The sequence below is a fragment of the Mustela erminea genome, chromosome 10, assembly GCF_009829155.1.
Source record: "Mustela erminea isolate mMusErm1 chromosome 10, mMusErm1.Pri, whole genome shotgun sequence".
NCBI lineage: Eukaryota > Metazoa > Chordata > Mammalia > Carnivora > Mustelidae > Mustela > Mustela erminea.
This window is the reverse complement of record NC_045623.1, coordinates 62057564-62075887: the sequence shown is the minus strand read 5'-3', so window position 1 is coordinate 62075887 and position 18324 is coordinate 62057564. Positions and strand designations below refer to the sequence as shown.

Genomic DNA, 18324 nt, shown 5'->3' with positions numbered 1-18324 from the left:
CCCAATGCAAACTGGAAGGAAGGGACCAAGAGAAATAAATACTCTGACCTCACTCTTCTCTTTTTCTAACTTCCTGCCAGAGCCTCTGTTGTTTGAGCTAGAACCATAAAAGCCAGAGTTTATACTCTCCCATTGATATGGTCTATACAGGCCAGCCTCTTCAGGCAGAGAGCAAATGAAGAGGAGTTGGCAGTGGGTCTGGACAGGCAAATGGAAGAGAGCTGGCATATGAGAGTGATGTAACTACATTTTGGTCAATGGAATCAGAGCAGAGATAGTGTGTTGAGCTTTGGGGAATACTTTAAAAGGGAGAGACATGTCTTCCTCCTTCCTATAGGCTGGATTGGTAACATAATGATTAGAATTTGAGCAGCCATCTTGATCCTTGAGACAGAAGGAACATCCTGAGATTAATAATAGAGGGAATCTGGATTCCTGTAGATCAAGCAGCTAGTTCTGGTTGCCCACATTCACTTGAGAGAGAAATAATCTTGTGTCCTTTTAAAGCCACTATTATGGGTTTTCTGTCATTTGCAGCTGATGCAAATCTTAACAAATTCAGAGACCAAACAGGAAATTCTTTTGGCATTCAGACTATATTGGTTATTTTTTTTTTTTTAATTTTTAAACCCGTAAGCATCTGAAATGCACTTTGTCTAGCTAAAGCAAAGGGGAAATTTATTGGAAGGATGCTGGGGGTGTCTCAGAGAATCAAAGGAAATGCTGAACTACCAAGATAGGAGAACCCAAGGCAGTTCTGGTATCTCAGAATTCTGTACGGCCTTTCACCCTGGAGGACTGCCACACATGTGACTCACCCCCAACAACTCCAATCTCTTCAGCAATCCATTCCAAATTTCATATTTCTTTTGGAGAGAATCTGATTGGGCCACCTTGCATCAGGCTCCCAGGTCTCTGTTGAAAGCGGGCAGGAAGAGTTACAATACACTCAGGCCTCAATTATCTCCAAGCTTCTTAGATTGGAGAAGATTCTTAGAACTATGGGTGCCTTATGCGTCAAACCCAGGAGGTGTCATTGAAAGTGACAGAGGGACTGTTAACAAAATTTATACCAATCCTTAAAGCATTTATATGAGTATAGTACATCTCCATAATAAAGTTACAAGCTCGTGAGGGTGGGTTTCATACTTACTCTGGAAACAATACAGACAATAAGAATGCCTGGTCCACAATAGATACTAAATCAAGTCTCATTTCCTTTCATTCCTCACCTCAATACCTGATGTTATGAGCTTCATTACAGAGCCAGGGATAGGCAACAACTCAAAACCACAATTTTGTGTAAATTCAAAAATTTTTGTAACTAAGTTCACGGAAATTCTCAATATTTACCATGTGCCAGGAACTATGTTGCATGTAAGTGACAGAAAAATACTAGTAAATGCTCTTAAGTGTTCATAGTCTGGCAAGGAAGAGAAGCAAGTGGACAAATCATGGTAATAATGAGCAGCAAGTTACGTGCGATGGCAGAAGTAGCATCAGATGCCTTAAGAGAGAACAGAGGGCAACTGAGAGAGCTGGCAGAGGTGATGTTTGAGGTGTCTGTGTGAGGGTGAGTAGGAATCCTACAGACATAAAATGGAGGAAGAAAAATCTAAGCAACAAGCAGAGCATGTGCAAAGCTTCTGAAGCATGGAAATGCGCAGCTGTGTTCAGGAAAAAGCCAAGACCTCCACATGACTCGACTTCCAGACACTGACTAGAGACGTATTTCCTTCTTCAGTAGTAATTTATCAAGTGCTGGGCTGTGCAAGGTTACCAGGGAGTCAAAGATAAATGAGATTCAAGCTTCACCTTTAGTGGGAGAGGTAGACACAGTGACTATGATCACTTGAGTGTTATAGCAGAAGGAAAGCAAAACCTTATGGTCCTATTGTGACAAGGGAAGGGACATTATCAAGGGACTCTGAAAGAGAAACCCAGAGCTGCATGCAGAAGTTAGGGCCTTTAATGCCATGCTAAAGCTGCTTGAGTTTCTTTACCTTATAGATCAGGAGACCCTCTAAACTGCTCCATACGTATCTGTTAAAGTAAAAAGATTCCAGTATGCTGAGGTTGCTTTATAACTTCCTGACTCAAGAAAAATAAATCCCACTTGTTTTACACTTTTGTGTCAGGAACTGTGCTAGGGATATTATATCTCTTATCTCATTTGAACTGAGACTGGTCTTCAGGTGGAGAGGGCTAACTTTGGCGATAAGCAAGGAAGAGAAGAGAGAAATGAACACCTGAATGTGAAGTGGGGTTGGTTGGGCAGGTTAATGCTCTTTTATGGGTAGGAGACAGGGGCTTGAATTCTTCCTCCACCTCAAAAAAAGGTCCGTGCTCTAATCAAAATGCCTATGATTCCTTGGGTATGTATGATAAGTCAAAGCCTAGATGAGTCCAAAAGGAATATGGACAGCTTCAAGCTGCTTAAACTATCAAGGGTCTATGTCTATGTCTCAAGCAATGACAGGTCCAAGAAAAAGAAGTCCAATATTACCATCACGGATACGAGTTCCTCCATCGTTCCAAGATGACTGTTGAATCTGCATTTCTTCTATTCCTTGGAATGAATTTCCATTCCAAGAAGAGAGAAGCAGAGAAGAAAGGCTTTTCCTAAAAAGGTTTAACTTTCTAATTTAGGATGAGATACACTTTCTAGAGACTTCTGCTATATTTCATTGACCAGAACTCTGTCACATGGCCAATCTCAAGTGCAAGGGAAGCTGGGAAATGGAACATTTTAACAGAATGTATTTGTTTTCCCCCTGAATTCCAAATTAGGGTTGAGTGACTAAGAAAGGGGCAAATAGGTAACAAGTAGACAGCATATATAGTCTCACTCCATTTTTCTAACAGTTCTATAAGGTAGATAATGTTATCCATAGTCTACCTATGGGAAAATAGAGTCAGAGAGGAAAGTAAGTTGGCCAAAATCACCCCAAATAATGAGTTATGGAATAAAATTTTTAAATCAAGTTTGTATCATTCCAAAAGTAGATTTTTTGTTTTTCTGATGCCATCCAGTCTCCCTTAGCTATGTGACCTTGAGCAAGTCATTAAATCTCCCTGAGTCTCAATTCTGAGGTATATGAAATGTGGGTAATCACCCCTGGCTCAAAGTTTCTTCAAGTTAGATTGTGAGAGCAAAAGGGTTGGAAAGGATGGTATCAATGGGACCCTGATTATTATCTATACCCCTTTTGCCAAAGTGTCTCTTCTGCAGTTAACAAGCAGGATCTTTGAGGAGCCCAGCCCCAACATCAGGGTTTGAGGTTAGCACCAGTAAAATCTCTTGACTGGCATTTCCTATTTGGGCCCCACCACAGTTTCCCAGGAATTTCCACTGGCTGGGTTTCCTTTGTCCACTCCAAGAGCTGCCTATGCAGATGAGTTATGAGCCACATTCCACAGCAGGTCAGATGAAAACAACGAGCAAACCTTTCATCCTGGCTTCCTCGGCTTCTTCCCCGGTGGCTGCTCCCCAGCTAGAGTTCAATGTGGGCTATTCCTCAGACTGTGCTTCTTCTGGTGCCCCATCCCAAGAAGGAAAAACTGTCTGAGCACCGAGGGAGTCATTCCAGCTATGGACTCACAATACTCCACCTGTTCCATGCCTCTAGGTTTGGGCCCTTGTGCACCTCTGCTGGGGAAGCTTTGCCTTCATTGAGACCTCCTCAGAGACCTCCTATTTCCAGGTCAAGGCTCAGGCTGAATCTTAGACCCTCCTCTGTAACATCTCCCCCTGTGCTTCTAGGCCTATGTCATTTGTTTCGCATTTTTGTCTCTAGTAACACGAGGCTTTGTCCATACTTTTATTATACTGTAACACACAGTATGCCCACACTGAACTAAAGCTCATCAGGAGTCTGACTTTGCCATCACTGGATCCCAGAACTTTTAAAAAAGAACAGATAGAGTAATATCGATAACAAAAAAATGCATGTTCATTATACCGAAAGAGTAAAGGAAGGAAGAAAGGGGGTAAGCCACAGATATAAATGGGAAAAAAAAGTCCCATCCAACCCTTCCTTTCCCGATCCTATCCCTTATAATCACCTAGTTACGTGTCTGGTACGGTACAGACATGGACCAATCCGAACAAAGAGCTGGAGCAGACTACTAAAGGCCTCCTGTGGAGACAAGGGTTCATGTTTTGGTTGCTAGAATCTGGCCATCTTTCTGTTTCAACACATATGGACCCACTGAATTTGTTGTCATCACTCCCTAACCATTGTATGAATATAATTTTGAAACCACATCCCTACTTTAGAAACATCTAATTATTTTACTATTAAAAATGGGGCTAGAATGAACACACTTGAAAATATATTTGCAAACACATGTGCACGTATTTCTGTGATCGAGTCCTACAAATGGAATTTTGGTGAGGACTCCAAGGTTTTACTCCCACCACTAACTAGGTATAATCACACCCATTTCCTCAGGGCCTCACCAACCTTTATATTGTTGATCTTTGTAACTTTTGCAAACTTTGAATAATAGGCAGTTGAGCACCTTTCTATATGTTTATAGGTTTTTCTTTTGTGCCATGACTATCAGAATCTTGCCTGCAATGAGTTCCCCTCAGTCCTAAAATCCATCTCTACAAATACCCCCAGGAAGTTTCAATTCAAGACTGTGATACTGACAAGAATTTGTTGAGAACGACTGCTTTCTTTTGGAGTTTACTTGGCATCGCTGTGTTTGACAACCATACACACCATGCACTGAAGTTTTGAGGGTAACTTCCAGCAACATCAAGCATCTATTAAGGGTCTTTCATTTGTATGACTAATGGGAGAGTTTTGTGTGGGTTTTGGGGCTTTTTGGTTTTTTGTTTTTTGTTTTTTGTTTTTTTTTTTTTTTGGTTTTGTTTTTGGTTGTCTCATCTGTACTGCTCTTGTCTTTGCTTTGTCCCAGTCTGTCTGAGTCCCTTCAGTGTGAGATGATGTCTAGCTCTGCAACATTCTGACCTAGGAAGTCACCTTCTCAATTCAGAGCCCTTGGTATTAAATACTGGGAGCCTATTATCTTTGCATGATGAGTCAATTTCCTTTCATTTCAAATTCAGTAACACCTACTCTGTGCTAATCTTTGGGAATACAAAATTGGATAACACTCAGTCACTATTTCAGGGGAACCTGAAGTCCAGTAGAAATGAAAGTCACATAAGGAGAATTATCAGTGTCATACAGTCACAGGCATTTCATTCCCATTGTCAGAAGAGAAGGTGGGATGCGAGTTAGACCTTGATGAGTCTGTCACATCAACAAAGAGTGAAGCCCAGGATGTCCTGGGAGATAGGGCAGTTCTCCTGCTTACCACTGATGAGAGCTTGGGTAGCTGATGTAAACTCTGCTACGTAAGTTTCTGTAAAATGTAGAACACAGCAACACTTCGCTTATAGGGTTGGTCTGAGAACTGAATGAGTAAATTCAAGTAAATCGGAGCCTGTCGTATAGTAAATGATCAATAAGTGTTAATTTTTAGTGTTGTCATTATCACTTTTTTCTTAATTACTATTAATAATATTGTAATGACAGAGCAAAAGGGATGTAAACCAATCTGGGAGCTACTGGAGAAGGTGATGGCAGAACTGAGTTTTGAAAAGCAGAGAAAGTGGGTAGAGCTTTGATCTGGAGATGAAACACCCCATTCTCATCATGAGATGAGCCGTGACAATGGGATGGGCATTTAACCTCCATGACCTCATTTACAACCGAAGATGCTCGGGCACAGAGACCTTACACAACTTGCACAAGCTTGTGACACACTGTATTTGTAGTTCCTCTAGTTCATAGATAAGAAAAACAAAGCTCAGGGTGGTGGTAGATCCAAGATTTAAATCCACGTCTCTCAAACTCTTAAGCCCATCTTCTTCCCACTGCGCAGTGTTGCCATCCAAGGGAATAAATGAGTCTTGTTTCTTTGGGACTTTGGGACAAGACTTTGGCCATCTTTACACTTTAGTTTTCTTATTTCTAACTCAGGCATCTCTATACATCTCCCCTCGGCACCCTGGCTCTTCCAGCCTCCACAAGAGGCTATAACAGTGAGTAAGCTTCCTAGGAATTATGCCTTGATTCCCTTGAAGAAATGCAGCAAGGAAATGTGAAGTATGGTGATGGTGGCCTTTTCAAGGGTGGGTGATGAATGGAGACTTCCTGACATTTCAAGCGACAACATCTGAAAGGAAGTGGAATTTTCCTGAAGCAGAGGCAGGAGTTCTCTGTCACAAGCTATTGATTTGGGGTGCATGTCTTGCATTTAATCCAGTGATTAATTTGGAAGGAGGTAGCATGCATGCTGGGCTTTCATTTAGTGAGTTTAAAAGCATACGGCTTCTGATTTATTTTGTCTTCATTTGTGCAAAGCTGTTTTATTGCTAAGGGTTGAATGACAGGCTTCCCGGCAGGCTGTAAAGACAGGTAAAATTTAAATAAGGAACATAAAATCTTTCAAGGCACTCTGTTTATCTTTTGTAATTTATTAATCACACCTACTGAAATCTAGTTGACCCTCTGGGAATGGTTCAGGAAAGGAAAACTATTTAGTGTGCTCAACTTGCCAATCCCCTCACTTTTCTGTTTTTTTCTTTTTCTCTTTCTTTTCATTCATTCTTTCTTTCTTTCTTTCTCTTTTTTTTTCTTTTGAATATTTATTTATTTATTTCAGAGAGAGAGAGAGCATGAGCAGGAAGGGGAGAGGGAGAGATAACCTCAAGCTGACTCTGCATCAAGTGCAGAGCCCAGCGGGGGGCTCCATCTCATGACTCAAGATCATGACCCAAGTTCAAGACCAGAGCTAAAATCAAGAGTTGGGTGCTCAACCGACTGTGCCACCCAGGCATCCATTTTCTTTTTCTTTTATAAGTGAGAAAACTAAGGACCCCAAGTAAGAAGCAATTTCCCCAAGTCATGCTTTGAGTTAGAAATGAAATTAATTCTTGGCTCTGGCCTACAACTCAGGACCACCAAAACATGAAGAGTATGTAGAGCTTCAAAAATATTCCCGAAATGTTCAAGTATTTTCATAATAAATTGATGAATTAACATAAGTATTCCATTCCCTGCATCTCTTCAATACCACCAACCCCAACCCTGCTATTGCCTTAAAGACAAACTTTAGGGCAAGGCTTACAAAGTCCTTTAAGAGTTAGCCTCTGCTTACCCAGCAAACTCCATCTCTTGTTGCCCTGACCCACCCCTACCCTTGAACTCATTCATATGGAACATCTTTTTTTCTTTTTCAAAGATTTTATTTTTGTATTTGATAGAGATCACAAATAGGCAGAGAGGCAGGCAGAAAGAGAAAGGGGAGAGCAGCCTCCATGCTGAACAGAGAGCCCGATGCGGGGCTCGATCCCAGGACCCTGGGATCATGACCTGAGTTGAAGGCAGAGGCTTTAACCCACTGAGCCATCCAGGCGCCCCCATATGGAACCTCTTTATCTTTTCCCAAATATGCTATACATTTTCTTACTGCTGGGTTAAAACATATGCTATTCATCTGCCTGGAATGATTCTTTCTTTCTTTCTGGATGGATGGATGGATGGATGGACGACAGATGGACGAACTGACAACCTAGATCCTGGGTTTATAGTTCATTTCATTAGAAGCCATTGCCTGTGGAGTTAGTGCTCATTCCATCATTCCAACTACCTTGACCCACAATGGTTTTAATTTCTCCAGTATGACTTTATCATTTGGCTGAGATTCTCCAATTGTAACAATGGCCCTGAAATACCTCCACTTATTTCAGGAAATTGCCAGACTTCTCTTGGCACAAGCCTCTCTCCTTAAAAACCCAAGAAACTCTCCTTATTTTATGTGTTAATAGGCATCAAATCTCCCTCATCTATATGCATATGAATTCCAAGAAATCAAATAAAAATTTAATTGTGAGATCCAAAATTAAAAAAAATTATATAAATAAGCCTTATTACATTGAAGGTATGGCATAAGCTCTAAATCAGGCATTTTGAGAATGGTTTTGGGCCATGCAGGAGGTAATATAAAGACTTTATTTATTTATTTGACAGACAGAGATCACAAGTAGGCAGAGAGACAGGCAGAGAGAAAGGAGGAAGCAGGCTCCCTGCTGAGCAGAGAGCCTGATGCGGGGGTTCTATCCCAGGAAGTTGGGATCACAGCCTGAGGCCAAAGGCAGAGGCTTTAACCCACTGAGCCACCCAGGCGCCCCACAGGAGGTAATATAAATGTAATGGGCTACTCAGGAGCAACTAGAGATCACAGGGTCAGAGGCAGGTGTGATCATGGAAAATGTGCCTTAGACTGTTATTGGCATCATGGAAAAGACAGAGACCCTAGAATTCATGGGAACTCCAGAAAGAAATTCTCAGTATAATTTCTAATTCCTATCCAAGCAATTTGCCATATTGAGCCTTTGAGGAGCACAAAGATCTTCCTCGTACTTGGCTGGACTGGACTCTGAATGTTGTGGTCATATCAGAGCCACAGTGACAGGAGAACTTGGGGAAGAACCTGGGCCCCCAGTGGGTGACAGCTGGCTCTTTTCCTAGGAGCCCTGTGGAGTAAAGGGCCACACATCAGTGTTCAGCCACAAGCTTCATCCTTGGGGTCTTACACCGTATAGACGATGTCTCCCATAGGAGTTTGGCTTAAAGCAGGGACTTCAAAGGAGAGAAGATGGAGGAGGCATTTCAGGTGGGGAAACAGTGGGGCAAAGGTACAGAAGTGGTGGGCTCCTATTCCACTTGTAGGGTTCACAGTCTATGGGAGTGGAAAGGCATTCATCTAAGGGGTCACATCAGTCAGAAGCTAGGTGGTTTTCCTGAGCTTCCATTTCCTCATTCATGGACTGGATTTCTGTTCCCTCATGGGAAGACAACAGGGTTCCAGTCAAAAAGAGAACTTTGTAACAGGAAGGAATGATTGCTAGAAGAGGTGTGTAAGCAGATGTAGCTGCTTGATATCGACAGGCTTGCTGGTAGGATGACCCGTGAAGATCTCTCCCATGACCAGGATTCCGGGATCCCACGAGCCATAGATGCAGGCCCTGGTTCTGATGTCATTACTCACACACTGGCCTCATTCAAACACTCGGTCTTATGGTCAGCGGCCTGCTCTGCTCCGGACACGGTGGTCCATGCGGTCAGAACTGAGAGGCTATTAGACTGAATGACACCCAAATCACTATAGTTTCAACAGCCTCTGAACTCTTTCCCTAGGAACTGAGAGGGTGCCCCCCTTCCCTGCCCACACACACTTAAAACTACATCACTAGAAAGACAGGACAGGTGAAACCATGTATGACGATTTGGGACGTCGCCAAGTGGGTGGGAGGCGAGGCCTGGGGAAAGAGCAGGGACCTCACTGCCGAGGCAAACACACAGGTGGCCTCATTGTACATTTTGGTCTATAGTAAACCAAGTCCCCTAAACTCTACATGAGATACTAAGTTTCAAAAAGAGCTGACACACCTTTCACCTTCCACGCCTTTGAACCGCAATCATTTCCTCTTCCCAGAATCCCTTTGCAACCCCTTCCAGGTGCCTAATGCACAGTGAAGCACCCCGAGAGGGAGCAGTTGAAAGCAGGAGAACGTTTCTTCTCCTCACAAAGCTGAAGTGTAGGCTGGCTCAGAGGGAACAACTCCTCCCTGTTCTACTCATTGTCAGCTGCGGAGGCTCAAAGGCTGGGGCCTAGAGTTCTCCAAAGGTGGGCTCCTTTGGCCTCTCCCTCTATAGCTTTTCTCTGCGGCTTCTCCACGTGGTGTCCACAGCATGGCGGCTTTTGGAAAGCCAGACTTCTCACAGGTCAGCTCAGGGCTTCTGAGGCCTGCGTCCCAAGAGAGAAAGAGCCCAGAAGAAGCCGTATGGCCTGGTGGTCTCCTAGCCTCAGAAGTCCCAGGCGTCACTTCTGCCACACCCTCTGGGTGGAAGTGGTCACAGGCCCCCACCATGAGTCAAGAGCAGGGAACACAGAGCCCCACTCCTGTGAGGCATTTCATTCCCATGGTCAGAAGAGAAGGTGGGATAGGAGTGAGACCTTGATGAGTCTGTCTTTGGAAACTACTTCCTGCACCCACTCTTTCTATATGAAGAACTCATGTTCAAGAACCAGCTCAAATATCACCTCCATTATGAAGCCTCCCCAGCTCTCCCGGAGCTAGCTACCTCCTCCATGGGGCCTAACAGAGCCCTTAGCACCTGAAATGATATTTCTCTGTCTCTCTTGGATACTATGGACTGTGAGCTCTTCAAGGTCTGGGGCTATAACATGTATTTCTATATCCCTAGCTTTCCACACTGGGGAGCCTCTTAGGAAACAAAGGTTACTACAAGCTAGACGGGGGTGTCTCATACACTCTGAACTACCTGCATCAGAACAAAAACACACCCTCCTAGGTGTGCATCAAACCTCCTGTATTGACTCTTCGGGCTGAGCTTGGGCAGCTGTGTTTTAATTGACTCCCCAAATGATTCCAGTGGATAGTAACCTTTTCAAGATTCCACATCCCCGGTGCCTAGTACAGCACCTGGCACGTAGTTGCTACTCAAAAAAAAAATACCTGTTGAATGAATAAATGAGTGAGTGAATGAATAAACATTTTTAGAACTGGGCTAGGCACCCAAGAGTCCATTTGCTCTGTTGGCTAATGGGACATCCAGTTCTGGCTCCAGAGTCAGATAGGCAGACATCCCTCCAGATTAGGCCCAGGTGGGACTCAATGCCCCACTTCCCTTTAAATGGGCCGGCCCTTGGAGAAAGTGGCTAGGAGAGAAGAAGGGAGGGAATCTTGGCAGTCATAAAGTCAGTGCATTATCTCACCCTCTACCAGAAGGCTCGTTACCGTCCCCACCTCCTCCTCGTCTCCCCACCCCCAAGCATCCTGTCACATCCCAGATCAGAACCATTCTGGAAGCAGTATTTGCTAGTTTGACATTTCAAAATAGCATCAAGGAGGCTAAAGATAGCTAGGTTACAAGGGAGGTTAACCAGCTTGCCAACTGACGCTGAGCGAATTCGGTCTTCTCCATGTTGGTCCAAAGAGTCCTGTGATGTCTTTTCTCTATCCAGAGGGTTAGAAGTATTGGAGGAACAGGGAGAGGATGTTGAGCCAAGAGCAAAGGGCATAGCCTCAGTCTGAATTCAGTGAGTCGTAGGGAAGTGTGTGTGCTTCGGGGGTCTCAGAGCTCTGTTCTTCCTAGCTCTCTAAGGCAAAAACTTGCCTCCATAAAACCCTGCTTTCTGGGCTCCTGTGGTCCCCATGCCCACCTGTGCATCTGGTTCCCCTCAGACAAACTCACCCAGGAATCATTCAAGTTGAGGAAATAGTTTGTCAGTCTGAAATAGTGAAATTTTTCAAATGTCACCAGCCCTTCAGTTCCTTTTGCTTCTTCCCACCTCAGCCTACTTTCACTCCATGTTCCAAAGTCGGGACTGCATGATTGCAGATGTGGGCAGCAGGGGCCGGAACCTGGCGACTGGGGGAGGGGAGTGGAGGGGGGAAGCGAGCATCTCCTGAGAGCCCAGGGTATTCACTGATAACCCTCACGGCACAGCCCATTTACTGCCGGCCAAGCACTCTGCTCAACTGCTTACACACTCGGCCTCATGAAGTCTCACAACAGTGCATTAGGTAATGTTACCTCCACCTGGTAGAGGAGCAGCTGAGGGTCAGAGAGGCTAAGCAGTTTGTGGTGGGTGCCACAGCTAGCGAGCTGCTGCGGAGCTGGGATCCTAACTCAGGAGTGTCTGACCTACAGCAGGCTTTCCTCCCGACCATATTTTATCACTATCACCTCCCTCTACAGAAGTAGACAAGGTACATCCTTGCCTGCTTGCCCTGACTTGAACCCATGCCATGCATCACACCGGCCTCAGCGAGGGGACCTGGGGCTGATTGAGCTGGGCCAGTAACCACGTGGAGCCGGAGGGGGTGGGCACTTGCGCTCAGTGACTCAGCAGCCCAGCCCGCCTGTCTGACCTTTTCCCATGTCACACATAGCTAATGAAAGGGTTATCCCTGCTTGCATCCTGCAGCCCCAGCGGTAAGTGGCAACCTGAGTCACAAGGGACAGATTGAATGTCAGAGTTGAAGTGAGTCTCTCTGCCTCATCCTCCCTGAATGTGACCGCAGCTGCCCATTCAGCGGCAACATTCAGAACATGCTGGCAGGGAGGCAGTCAGGGATCCTGAGGGGATGGGATGGTGGTCATCTGGCTAAAAACGGGTGGTGGGGGAGGCCGCCCAATTATGTCTGGCTGTGGGGGCCAAGCTCTGTAATAGGATTCAGGTGCCATCAAAGGCCCCTGGCCTGTTTTGAGCAAATTCAGTTAAGAGCGGTGGGGGGTGGGGGTGGGGGGTGGGGGGGTAGGGGGTGGGCAGTGCGCTAATGGCTTCCACATTGGGGGGCCTTCTGCAACTGAGCCTTTCAGGCTCTGAAGAAGGCAACTCTGGCCTCAGAATAGTCCTGCTCAGTGGAATGAAAACGGATCAATGAAGGGCCCCTTACGTGAGTGAGGGTCTTACTGGGCTGGACGCTGAAAGATGACAATAGGCCGGCAAAAGGGCGCATCCTGCCTGGAGCTTACAGCTGGTGAGAAAGACAGAAAGTGTACCAGAAAATTACAACACAGGGCGAATGAGCGCCATCGGGGCCCCAAGGAGGCCACCTGCCTGAGATGCAGGGTTTCCAGGAAAGGACTGGTTCCCTGCCTTAGTGCCAGAGACCTGCAGGCTGTGGAGAAGAGCAGCGGGGAAGCTGAGGGTGCCAGGAGCAGGGAGACAAGCGCAGGGGAGGCACCCGTGCTGGGGGAACGGTGAGGGGGCCAGAGAGTAGGGAGCAAAGACACGAGGGATCAAAGGATAAGTTAGGAGACTTGAGCAGTTGGAAAAACGTCAGATCTCAAAATCCATCAAGGAGAGCAGTTGAAGAATTATAAAAAAGCCAGAGATGGAATTCAGTCCATCTTGAAGCACCGGTCTGGCTTCTGAGTCCAGCTGGGACAGGACAAGATGCACGCGGGGACACTTTTTAGGAAGTTGTAGCAGTGATTCAGGGCAATGACTGTGCTCTTGACTCGGCTGAGGGCCAAGGGCATGGAGAGGAAGGGAGGGTAAAGCTAGTTATAAGGCCAAGTCAAGGAATGATACAGTCTTTGCCTTCAAGGAGAAAACAATTTTAGTTGAAAAATTATTTTCTCCCTTAATCCACCCCAGGCTTATGTGACTGGAAGGGAGGTGAGTGGTCACCTGGTTCACTGTACCCTTGCAAGAGGTCCAGTGGGTTTTGGCCTGAGTTTGAATTCCTTAGTGCAATGGGGGGAGCGTGGGGGAACATAAGGCTGCAGGGGAAGAAATCTGGGTGGGCGGTCAGCCTGAACTCCAGCTTGCTTAGAGTTTGAGAAACCCCCAGGCCTGGGAGTGTGTGTCCTGCCGGCAGGGCCCATGGTGGCAGGCAACAAGGCAGTTCAAGGCTACCCCTTTCCTGCCGGCTCTACTAAGACAGGTTGCCGACCTCACCAGGTGGAGCCCCCCAGGAGAGGGGACCCTGCAGGCTGGCAGGGGGCTGGGAGCCCCTCTCCGCCAACAGACCCACCCACAAGGGTTGGCTGAGTGACTGCCCCATGCCCAGCCTTGTTCCTGGAAATTGCCCTGATAACACTCTGGGAGAGAGCCAACACTTGCTGACCTTTTACATGGGCAGAATCCACAGGAAAAGGTCGTTCTTTTTGGAGGCTGTTGAAAATTTAATGACCGCAATTCCTTAGGCTTGTAGAAGTCCTTTAACATTCTCTAAGCCCAGACAACAACATCTTCACTTACATGAGCAAGCCATGTTTTACAGCTCTAAAGTGCTTACTCAGTGATATGCTTGATCCACTGGCGAGCCTGGGAGGGAGGCAGAGATCCCCAGATTCCAGAGTCTCAGTGACCTGGGTTCAAATCCTCACCTTGTGACTGTGTGGCTGTGGTCCTTGCTGTTCCTCTTTGAGCGTCCTCTTCTGTAAAATAGGGATAATATACTTATTTCGAAAGCTTGGTGCTGCCTCGCCCAGTGCTCAGTGAAGGCTAGTGTCCTCCCTCTTCTTTCTCTCCCACTCCTATGTTCTCAGCAAGGAGGTAGCTAATGTTGAAGAACTAGAGGAATGGGAACCTGGTATACAGCATCTTAGCCAGCTCCAGCTACTGTAACAAAGTATCCTAGACTACATGGTTTTAAAGAAGAGACATGTTTTTCCTTCATGGTTCTGGAGGGAAGAAGTCTCAGATCAGGGTGCCTGCATGGTCAGGTCTGCTGAGGACCCTCTTCAAGGCTCACCAAAGGCCACCTTTTTGCTGGGTCCTTGCAAGCCAGAGGGAGGAAGCTCTGATGTATCTTCTTTTTAAAAGATCACTAATCCCATCATGGGGGCTCCAACCTCATGACCTCATCTTGACTTAATTAGCCCCCAAAGCCCTGCCTCCTGATGCTGTTAAATTGAGGGTTAAGGCTTCAACAGATAAATCTTGGGGGGACACAAACATCTGTCCAGGCAGGTGAGTGCTTCGGGTAGATGGCTGGTTAAGATGGTGAGGGGGTTTCCATGCTAGAGAAGGGCACAGTCAAGCAGCAAGAAAGGGACAAGTGCATCCATGGTTGTGGGGGACCCAAATGCTAGAGGACCTTAAAACCCCTGGGTGAAGTCCTCTGAATTAATTCAGTAGAAAACAGGAGATCTGGAGGAATCAGAAGCAGAGGAGGAGTGAGCAGGTTGGGTCTGAAGCAGAGCTATGGGGGGATGGGGAATGGGATAGGAAGAACTGAAGCCTGGCAAGAGGTGGGGGAGCCTCTGACCAAGAAAGCAGCACTGGCACCAAATGGAAAGCAGAAGCTGCAAAACCCATTTTCCGAGGAAAACTGGAGAGTGGGCAAACCCAGTGGGGAGGGGAGAGAGCTGCATAGAGACAAAACAATTCAGGGCATGTGGGATTCTCTGAGTCATTCATTCTGCTATTGTTTGTTAAAGCTGTCCCATATATGTCTGGGCACTGAGGAGAAGACCCAGTCCTTGCTGTCAAATAAGAAAGACAGAAATATTAGTAAGAGTTGAAAGTTACAGAGCACCTACTCTGCACCAGCCATGACTGTGTTTAATGTGGCTTTCCCCAATAAGGACCAGAGAGGGAGGTGCATTATCATCACTACTTAACCAGTGAGGAAACCAAAGCACAGAGAGGGTAATGGCCAAAGCCATGCCGCTCCTCTCTTCATCTCGCTCTTCTTTATGGTAGCCTTGCCTTCAGCCTGGCCTTGCAGGATAGTGAGAACCAGCTGGGAGTCACCCCACTGGGGTCTGATTTTCGGCCATACCACTCCCCGCTGCAGGTACTTGGAAACTGGCATGGCCTCTCGGGCTCAGTTTTCATCTATTTAAAATGGTTACATAGTATCATTCAACTTGAAGGGGGATTGTAAGGCTTAGATTACATTTATGTAATTGTTTTAATTTCTTCAAAGCACTATGGAGAACACTGATGTTTAGATGATCATTTCTAATGGACAGTGTTCAGCTCCTCCTGAACAAATCTGCACGGCTAGCTACTTAATAATCGTGGACTAAAGGCATACATCTTCTTGAATAAATGAGCATCTAGCACGGAGGTGAAAGTAGGTGAGTTTCACTCAGCTAGCTAACACCCATAGGACACGGCTGTCTGCATTAGGTTAATAAACCAATTTTGGTGGAGGTGTTAACAGGTGTTAATTGTTTGAAGAGAGGACAGGAGGAGAAACAGAACAAGGGGGTGCACTCAGCTCCCTGCCAGAGGCAGCCTCCGGACAGCCCGGAGTCCAGGAAGCACATCCAGGTACGCGGTGGGCGCTTAGTAACTTGGTTAAAAACACTGAACGGGAATGAAAAAGCCAAGTCAGGCGGAGAGAACAAATCCGATAGGGGAGAGACAGAAAGAGGGCTCCACGCCTGAGGTGCAGGGCAGAAGGGGTGGGACCTTGCCGGCTGGGGCAGGGAGACCAGGTGCCGCACCCCAGGACGGGTGGGGAGGGCAGAGCGCAGAGCACAGCGGCTTCCGCCCTGAGGCCCTGAGCCGCCAACCCAAGGCAGCCGGCAGTGGGACGTGGCCGCGGAAGGTCATGGCCTCCTCGCTGCGGGGACTTTCCTCGGGTGTGGCTGGGAGGACCTGGGAGCGCTGGCGTTTAAGCTTCCTAGGTCGCACGGGGGCTGGGACCACCAGGCAGGTCTCTGATGTAGGCAAGCCACCCACTGCTAGCCCGCCCACGGAAACTGGTCCTCTCACCCGACCTTTTAAGCCTCAAGGCTCTAACAAAGTCCCCTATTTTCCCCAGCTCAGGGATTCTCACACTTGAGTGCATCAGAATCACGCGGAACCTTTATTAATTTTCTTAATTTAATAAATTAAGTCAATGATTTCATCATTAACAACCGTTGCTACCCTCCCTCCACTGTTTCTGATTCAGTGCAGTTAGGGTCTGGCCTGAGACTGTGTATTTCTAATAAGCTCCCAGGTGATGCAGATGCTTCTGGTCCCGGGACCATCCCTTCAGAATCACTGCCCTGTCTCCCTTTCACTTAATCCACGAAGTATCTTGTTCAGCCTCCCAGGGAGCCTGGAATCCTTGACAGCTGGAGAAACAGGGGGAGGAGGGTCCTGCATATGAGCAAAGTGGAAAGGGCACCTGGGAGTCCCAACTTCCAGAGGATGGGGACAGGGTGGGGAGGGATGCTTTCTGCAGCATCAGCTGCTGCCTATAGTCTCTTGGGAGGCCCCTGTGAGGGATGCAGAACAGGGCAGAACCCCCAGAAGTGAACGCTGAATGGGAAGCACGGTTAACCAAGTGTGGCTGCAGGGAAGGGGAAAAAAGGCAAAGACCGCATGGAGGGTGCCTGTGCATCAGCCCATGGTGCCCTAATCAGTGCCACTGACACTTTCATTTATTTAAAAAAGTATTAATTGAGCAGCTACTGTATCTTGGGCACTGGGCACTGTCTCAGTCTGGGATAATGTGGGAAATAAAATGAAGTCACTACCTTTCGGGCAAATACTTTCTAGTAGGGATATTAACAATAAACATAGCAAAAGGCTAAATTATTGAGGATGTTAAAAGGTAAAGATGCTGTGGGAAAAAACAAGAGGAGGGTAAGGGAGTGCTGATGGGTTTTCATTTGAGAAAAGATGGTCATGGTAGGCCTTACTGGGAAGGTGGTATTTAAACCAGGAGTTAAGGTAGTTGGCTACATACTAGCTGGGGGAAGAATGTTTCAGCCAGGTCAGGCAGCCAGTGCAAAGGTCCTGAGGCAGGAACCTGCCTGGTATGTTTGAGGCCCAGCAAAGATACCAGCATCACTGGAGGAGTAGAGGTAGGGTGGAAGGAGGAGCTGAGTAGATGAGGTCTGAGGGGAAACGGGGCTGGCAGGAAGATGTTTTAGGGTTGGAAGGATCATTGTTAGGGGTTTGACTTTTATCCTATGATATTTCTGCGTTTTTCTTGACTTTTTGCCCTGTTTGTTCTCACCTCTTCCATCTATAACATGAGGCTCAAGAATAACATTAACCATTCCCTGGCTCATAACTGAAGCTGGATTGAGGAAGAGGTGGCTTTCAGTACGTCAGTCAACCCCCGTATCTCAGATGTGGGCTCACAAGGGTTGCAGTTAGTCACCGAGTCAGACCTTCAGATGGAAGGTTGGCAGGTCACGTTTGCTTTCAGCATCCTCTCCTCCTTCCCCATCCTTCCCCACACCTCTTCCAGGCTCTAGTTCCCCTGATGTGCTTGCTCTCGAGCCTTCCCAGCCTTCTAGAGCAGCACTGGCCAACATATAATAGGAGTCACATAGGTCATTTAAAATTTTCTGAATGACCACATTTTAAAAAATTTTTCTAAATAGCAAAAAAAGAAAAAAAAAGTTTAAAAAGGCAAAATTAATGTTAATAATATATATTTGATTTAACCCAATATATCTAAGACATTATCATGTAATCAGTACACAAAACTAATGGCATACTTTACATTCTTTTTTTCTGTTCTAAGTCTTTAAATCCCAGTATTTGTTTTACACTTATAGCACACCTCAATTCAGACTAGCTGCATTTCAAGTAGCCCCTAGCAATGTGAGGCTAGTGGCTACGGGGACAACACAGTCCCAATTGTACCCCTATTCCTGTCTACCCCACTCCTCCTGTTCCCGGCTGAGCTGACACTTCCTTCAGGAAGCCTTCATTGATTTCTCTTCTTCCCCTCATTGCCCTGTGAGAATGAAGTGCATTTGTTCACGTAGCGCACTTAGTTCCTGGCACGCAGAAAAT

The 18324-nt window shown here is 46.4% G+C and overlaps 1 protein-coding gene and 1 long non-coding RNA gene across 3 annotated transcripts in view; one reads left to right on the top strand and one right to left on the bottom strand.

The window, feature by feature from the left end:
- Positions 1-6282: 6282 nt before the first annotated feature.
- Positions 6283-18324, bottom strand: part of LOC116567096 — a 42601-nt gene continuing 30559 nt past the window's right edge. For both annotated transcript variants that reach the window (XR_004276100.1, XR_004276101.1), the window contains 2 exons: positions 13862-14003; positions 6283-6425 (listed from right to left, as the gene is read on the bottom strand). This is a non-coding gene — a long non-coding RNA (uncharacterized LOC116567096). The remainder of the gene's footprint in view (positions 6426-13861; positions 14004-18324) is intronic.
- Positions 15740-18324, top strand: part of FGGY (FGGY carbohydrate kinase domain containing) — a 520049-nt gene continuing 517464 nt past the window's right edge. Inside the window, exon 1 of the mRNA XM_032301944.1 lies at positions 15740-15849. The gene's annotated coding sequence lies outside the window, so the exon portion shown is untranslated. The remainder of the gene's footprint in view (positions 15850-18324) is intronic.